This window comes from Biomphalaria glabrata, chromosome 11, assembly GCF_947242115.1.
Source record: "Biomphalaria glabrata chromosome 11, xgBioGlab47.1, whole genome shotgun sequence".
NCBI classification, from domain to species: domain Eukaryota; kingdom Metazoa; phylum Mollusca; class Gastropoda; family Planorbidae; genus Biomphalaria; species Biomphalaria glabrata.
In genome coordinates, this window is record NC_074721.1 from 6437295 (window position 1) to 6444294 (window position 7000).

The window sequence follows — 7000 nt, forward strand, 5'->3', positions numbered from 1 at the left end:
GTCAAAGTGTTTAAAAAATAAAAAGTTATAATGTTAATGATTTCTTCATTGAAAGTTGAAGTTAAGGGTTTGTGCTATTGTTCCTTGTAATCCATATATCGAATATCTAATTATTAGCATTATTGCTTTTGTCAATATGTTTAGTCAGTTTAGTGCACTCTGGTCCTATCACTTTTTTTTTTGGGGGGGTGGGAATAGTATCTTGTGGTATCTTTAGACGTCCAGCTAATATAATCTGAATTTGTACTTGTCAATGCCGAAATTCGGTAATCCTGCACTTTATGCCACACATCCCAATCATTTTCAATTAGAAATGTTCACACCACATTGAATTAGAAAATTTTAACCTCACCTGCATACCATTAATAACAACCCATATCAAACGATTCTAATCAGAGCCCGAGTTGTGAGCTTGTGACTAAGTGTGTAATAGAACCCAGGGTAAGAATAGACAGGTTTCTAGAAGTTAATACACACATTTTGGCGGAACACCCATCAGAAATATTTTCTTGGTTGGTTTCCATAGAGGACTTGTGATCAACAGCAGAAAGATGTTGTCATGTTTTCAATTAAATTAAAATAGTAAACGAGTGTTTAGTATCGATAGGTTATACGTTGAAAGTTATCATTTGAAAAATAAATAAATATTTTAAAGAAATTCTCTCTCTGTCTCTCTCTCTCTCTCTCTCTCTGTGTCTCTCTTTCTCTCTCTCTCTCTCTCTCTGTAGTATTATACGTTTCACGAAATAAAATTACATTGTTAGAATAAAATATTTTAAAAAAAATGGAGACAGTAAAAGTAGCCCAGAGGACTATAAATGAGAAGATGGTGGTATCGACAGACTGATAGATCAATGATAAAGAGTGTAAATAAAAACAAAGGTTAGACTACAGAGACGCTTGTTGCTAACTTACTAATCTGCGTTTTATATTGTCCTCGCCACTTCAAGACGCTAGTTTCCACAGTATGAATCACATGAAAGCCGAACACACTATGTTGTTGATATAAACAGCTAGTGACCTACTTGATCAACGTCTGCCCGATGTCACTGTGACAAATTGCCCCTCACGACCTGAGAGTCAAACATAAGACCCAAGCCGAGCATACCGCTAAGGGACATAATCTTTACTATCCACTCAAATCTACTACAAGGGGGAGATAACATGTGAAGGAAGTGAATGATGGTGGTCAAGTCAAAGCGGAAATTCCCGACAGCCGGTCTAAAATTAGTTTTACATTTAGAGCAGTAAATGACCAGTTGGTATTAGGATTTTAGCCCAGGGCTCGGAAGCTCAATTCTTTACCCCACATTTGAGGATTCGGTCAAATGATTGTATTTATGTGTTGATTTACTATATAATACAGACGTAAAAAAAGATGATTTCGTCCTACGCGTCATGCATTCAGTCATGCATATTAACCAATGGCTTAATTCTGCAAGTCAATGGTTTTCCTGGCTAGCCCAGGCAACCCACTCCATGCTCTAATACCCCTAGGGAAGAAGGAGTACTTGTACAAATTTGTCCTAGCATATGGTATGAAGAATGTACCTTTATCTTTGTGTCTTTCTAAGTATTTTATTAAATTTTGTTTTTGTATTTGAAGATTATGGTTAAGTGTTTTATGTATAATTGCTACTGCGTCTTCTGTCCTGAAGGCTTTCTAAATTTAGTGATTTTACTAAAGGCGTTACTCTAGGCAAATGTGAATATTCGTTTGTTATGAATCTCACTGCTCTATTTTGTGTCTGTTCCAGTTTCTTAATGTTTTCTTGACTTGGGAGGTCCCAAACAGAGGATGCATATTCTATTATTGGCCTAACCAAGGTTATGTTATCTAGACTAAAACTCGTATGAATTTACACGTTTAATCTTAAAATTACTAGACCTAGGCTAATGTTATGATCATGAATAGTAGGCCTTTTGTTACCGGGTAATGCCTTTGCCATTACTAATGGTGTACTATGCTGTTCGTATCCGATTCATTTCTTAATGTGATACTATTGGTTTCATAATAAATAAATCTGCACCCCTAAGCTGTCAGAAGATAAGTTATTGCCTTAATAATTAAAATTTTGTTCAAATTATTAATACATTTATTATAAATATATCTAGATCTGAGCTTTATTTAGTCTTATTTAGAATGTTAAGTGTTGAATATATAATGAGGATATGTCAAAACTGCGCTCTATAAAAGTAATTCGTTATTTTTGAAACTTATAACTAAAACGAAGTTCGTATCAAATTCTTTTTTTAAAAAACAACATTTGAATCAGTATTCTATTCAATGAGTTTGTTAATAAATGGAAAATATATTTTGTAATGAACCAACGACACTTTTACCGTTGTGACCTTATATGCAAATTTTTTGTACAAATGCGCGAATCTATGAATGAAGCTTGAGTTTTTAATGAAGAAGTCCATGACCTTTTAAAAAAAGTTTCCTCCCTTGAAGTTTTTCATTGAACAGTGGTGTAATTTTTTTGAAAAATATGCATGCATATATAATTTAAAAAAATTAGATGGTTCATTTTCCTAAAAGAAAAAAGTAGCCGTTACATCAGAACTTTAAATGATCTAAAATATGATAACCATTTGCTTTTTCTCTTCTAGTTTCTGAGATATAAACGGGACGGGTGGACGGACAGACAGGCCACACAAAACTAAAAGCGTCTTTTCCCCTTTCGGGGGCCCTTTAAAAGTAGAAATGCCAGACTTATCTTGCTTGTTTTCATTTTGCTTATATACTTCTTTAATAAGTTATATGAGTTATATCCACGAGGCCTGAATACGTGTTCCAAAAAACTAGTTGAATAATTGACCAGTAGGCCACCATGTGAATTAATCTCTCTAAAAAAAAAATAGCAAAGTGTTTCGCTAAATTCTCAGAATGAGCGAAGTGTTCCGTTAAGGGAAAAGTTTGGTAAACACCGAGTTACATGATAAATCGAAACCTATTACACAAATGATTTGTCATACGTTCTTAGAGTCTTAGTTTCATTAGTTTCAGGTTCCATTTAATCAGCTTTGTATTTTGTTCTTATTGGAAAACGACTCCATCGACATCATAAATCATTAGAATCACTCTCGTCTCTCTCTCTCTCTCTCTGATGTGTATATATATATATATATATATATGTGTGTGTGTGTATGGATGTATAAATATGTGTGCGTGTGTGTGCGCGCGCAATTATGGCGCTGATGTGTCCAAGGAAAAGGCAGGGCAGGTATCCGATACAGTTTGAGATCAGCGGCGTCCAATTATCTGACAGCAGGGTGTAGCTCTGTGGATTGCAACTGCCATAGGCAGATACCCTAATGATTTGTCTCCATACGCTATGATCTTATCACTTATCTGGACCATTTGGGAACATTGGAGGGGAAGAAAGAAAGAGATATCTGTTGGATTTTACCGTAATTGATTTTTTAAAGGCATTAAAAATAACGGAATGCCCTAAATTGGAACTTGTGGTTCTTGCCTCCTCGGGCAGAGGTGCAAACCATTCTGATATTCATCTGTATCTCTGGTTGTTTGGCCATCCATAAGATCTACACATCTCTCTGTGAAACCAATGTATAATCCTTGAAGGACTTTATTTATTAACCCTTAAAATGCTGAGCTTTTTTTTTACAAGTGTGCGTATAAAATGGAATTACAACACTACCACACGCGTCTTAGGGTTAACAATTTATGAACAAATTTTTGTAAAATCAACATAAAATACATGATGTCAGCTCAAAGGCTTGTTTGGAATAAGTACATAAATCTTTGTAATTACGACAGTGCATCTATCAAGGGCCTTACACTCAACAAACACTCAACAAACTAAAAAATAAACACTTTTTTAAAACTAAAATATGAATATTAAATACTTTTTCTAAAAGGAAAGATGAATTAAATTTTCAATAGCTCAATTTTTTTTCTTCTAAAAATATAGCTTGCTTTTAGATATATGTATTCTCATTCAAAAGTGGATATTTATGAAAGCTTTCGATGCATTGTAGGGGCCTTCACATACTTCAATCCGGCCCTGTCTACCTTTAGTAATCTAGTCGTGCACGTTAATAAGTGACTTAAACTCTGCTAACTCATTGGTTTTCCTGGCTGATTCAGGCAACCCGTTCAATGCTATAATGGCACTAGGGAAAAAGTGGAACTTTCATAGAATATGTGTAGTACGCAATAAAAATTCCCATTACTCTATATACACTGTAAAATCAGTTTTTGTAAGGTCCTGGCATGAAGAGTGAATAGTATGGACTTTTGAAAAGATAGAAAGGAATTTTACAAGTTTATACATATTAAAAAAGTCAAACAACATGACTGTACCAGACTAATATATTTAAGTTCTGCAGCTGACATGGGTATATTATTAAAACCAAGGGCACAAATCACATTTTTGATGACCCAGATTCTGGTTACGGTTTGTTTTTATCTCCCTTTATCTAATACATTTCTTTTTATTGACTCGTCAATAAAAGTATTTCTCTTTCTGTCTTTTTAAGTCAATGTAATTCTTTTTATAATAGTTATAAAAGTAAAAGGCTCCTATATAAGTCATGTTTAATTATAAAATAAAAAAATAAAAAAAGTGATATGGTATATAATATTTTAATTTCAAAGTAATTTAGCAAATGTTAATTTATCTTTCTATTGTCTGAATGTATAGCTATATACCAGCCTAACTGTAGGGCCTATTACCCCAACATTGAGCAATTTTAACATTTGAAAATATAAATAAACTAAATGAAAACGTAATTAGAAAAAAACATTCTTACAAAAGCTGATTAGATTTTAACTACAACAAAAATTACTTTAGGGTCAGGGTTTCATGTTTTTATAACAATGACATTATACTACAGCAATCATATTCTCATCGATATTATTACATTTATTACTGTGCCAAGGTTTAATGGCTATCTATTGTCAGTTATTAGTTTTTTAGTTGAAAACCTTATTCTCTGCACAAAGTACACTGCCAAGTACAGTTTAATTCACTTATTTGATACCAAACAGCATAATCATTTACCGATAATTAAATAAGTAAAGTACCCCTTTAAGACCTTGCGGTCTATGGGGCTGATGTTAAGGTATTCTGTTTCTATGGCCAAGACTCGAGCAGGGTTCCATGTGGCCATCACAACGAGCAATCGCCTTAACTTTCCACAACTAACGTCAAGTACCCACCATTAGAGTTGGGTAGACTCAGGAGCGTCCTAGATATCACCAAATTCAAAAGCCCACCCTTCACCGAGACTCAAACCCAGGACTCCAGGTTCGGAAGCCAAGCGCTTTACCACTCATTCACCGCACCTCCCGATACTTAAATAACTATTTTTCTTTGTTTGTTTTTTTTTTTCAAATACAAGAAATAATTGTTATAGTAACAACTTGATCCGAAAACGGGGTGTGGAAAAGGAACGTGTATAGATATTGTACCAGACAGACAGACAGACAGACAGACAGAGAGTGAGTTGGTATTAGTTTGTTTTTTGTTTTTTTTAAGAATCCATTATCAAGTGATGTTTATAGTTTCTTGGGAAGCTGGCCATTGTAGATTTAGTCTCATTTTGCAATATCGCTTTTCCAGTTAGTTATACTGTAACATTTATTTCTAAATGTACATTGAATTTACATCACTCCTGAACATATAGTTATTTAGACAATACTAATGCTCAATCTTTTTAACTTTACCCCAGCCCGTTATACGAACTCATACCAGTAAAGTATGGCAGGAATTAAGATCAGAGTGACCCATTTCCCAGAAGAGCTTTATAAAAGAACGCTCAATAACAATACTAATAGAAAGCCCTTTATGTGATGCCAATCACTCGTTAGCCTCTGTGTTACATGCACAAGAAACATTAATTAACGGGACTAACCGTTTGGTACACAGTGAATGGGTGATTAGGTTTCTATTTATATTTCACGAGACTTGGTCTGTTTCCATCATACACAGAGATGACAGTCTGGATAGATCTGTGCAAAGATAAGGCTATTGGTCCGTATTTTGTATTCGTAGTTTAATTGTGCGATTGTTTTTCTTTACTATGCGAAATCGGCCTATTCACTGTCATATCAAAAATACTTACACTTATAGAGATACCTTTAATGAGACTGCTGCATGGTGTCCTGTGGTATGTGCTCTAGACTGTAATCACGATGTTTTCGAGCTCAAACCCTGCCACTTGCCATCCCATACCATCCTATAGGCGGTTTGAGCTGGGACTTAATTATCTCTTAATCTTAATCATCCACTCTCAATGAAACAGAGACGAGCTACTTAGTCCTCAAACAACAGACTGATTTCTTTTCCTTTTAACCTACTGTATCAGGGGCGGACTGGGTTGTCAAAAACTCGGCCCCGGCATTACTATGCAATAAAGCCCCCAAATTACAAGCCATATCCTCAAAATCATTCTGCTAAGTTTCATAATGTGACGAAAACTGGGTTTACGAAACATAATGTATTTCTCATAGCAGGTAGCCTGCATGGTCAGCAGCTATATGAACAATTTACTTCATGCTTTTTTTGAACTATTTTGGTATTACTCAATGACACTTGAAATTGGATCTTTTACAACGTGAACAAAGTCATGCTACCATCTAGGCCTATAGTAACATGACCATGTACTTGACATTCACGTATAAGGCTGGTTCATATTCCCAATCAACGAACTATTCGCTGCCACATTGTTTATGACTGTGACTACCGCCCACCGAACATACGCCCAAATGTCCGCCCCTGTACTGTATTAAACCTTCTGTACCTAGTTAAATTAATATTAATAATTCTTGTCTATGGAAAGCTGCCACATTCCTGTTGGCTTATCTCTAACTAGACAAAAAACTATATGTTCATGTCGCTAACAGTCGACGTGTCTATCAAATAGGATTGTAATAAATAAAATTCGTTTTATTTTCAAATCCATAATTCAAATTTTAGTTTAAATACATTCCATTTTTAATGTTAATGTAGTTTAATTTTAGAAAGAAGGC

The 7000-nt window shown here is 34.6% G+C and overlaps 1 protein-coding gene across 1 annotated transcript in view; it reads right to left on the reverse strand.

Annotated features, from left to right (window-relative positions):
• LOC106068624 (uncharacterized) overlaps window positions 1–1075 on the reverse strand; it is a 34597-nt gene extending 33522 nt beyond the window's left edge. Inside the window, exon 1 of the mRNA XM_056004158.1 lies at window positions 916–1075. The gene's annotated coding sequence lies outside the window, so the exon portion shown is untranslated. The remainder of the gene's footprint in view (window positions 1–915) is intronic.
• Between the last annotated feature and the right edge of the window lie 5925 nt (window positions 1076–7000).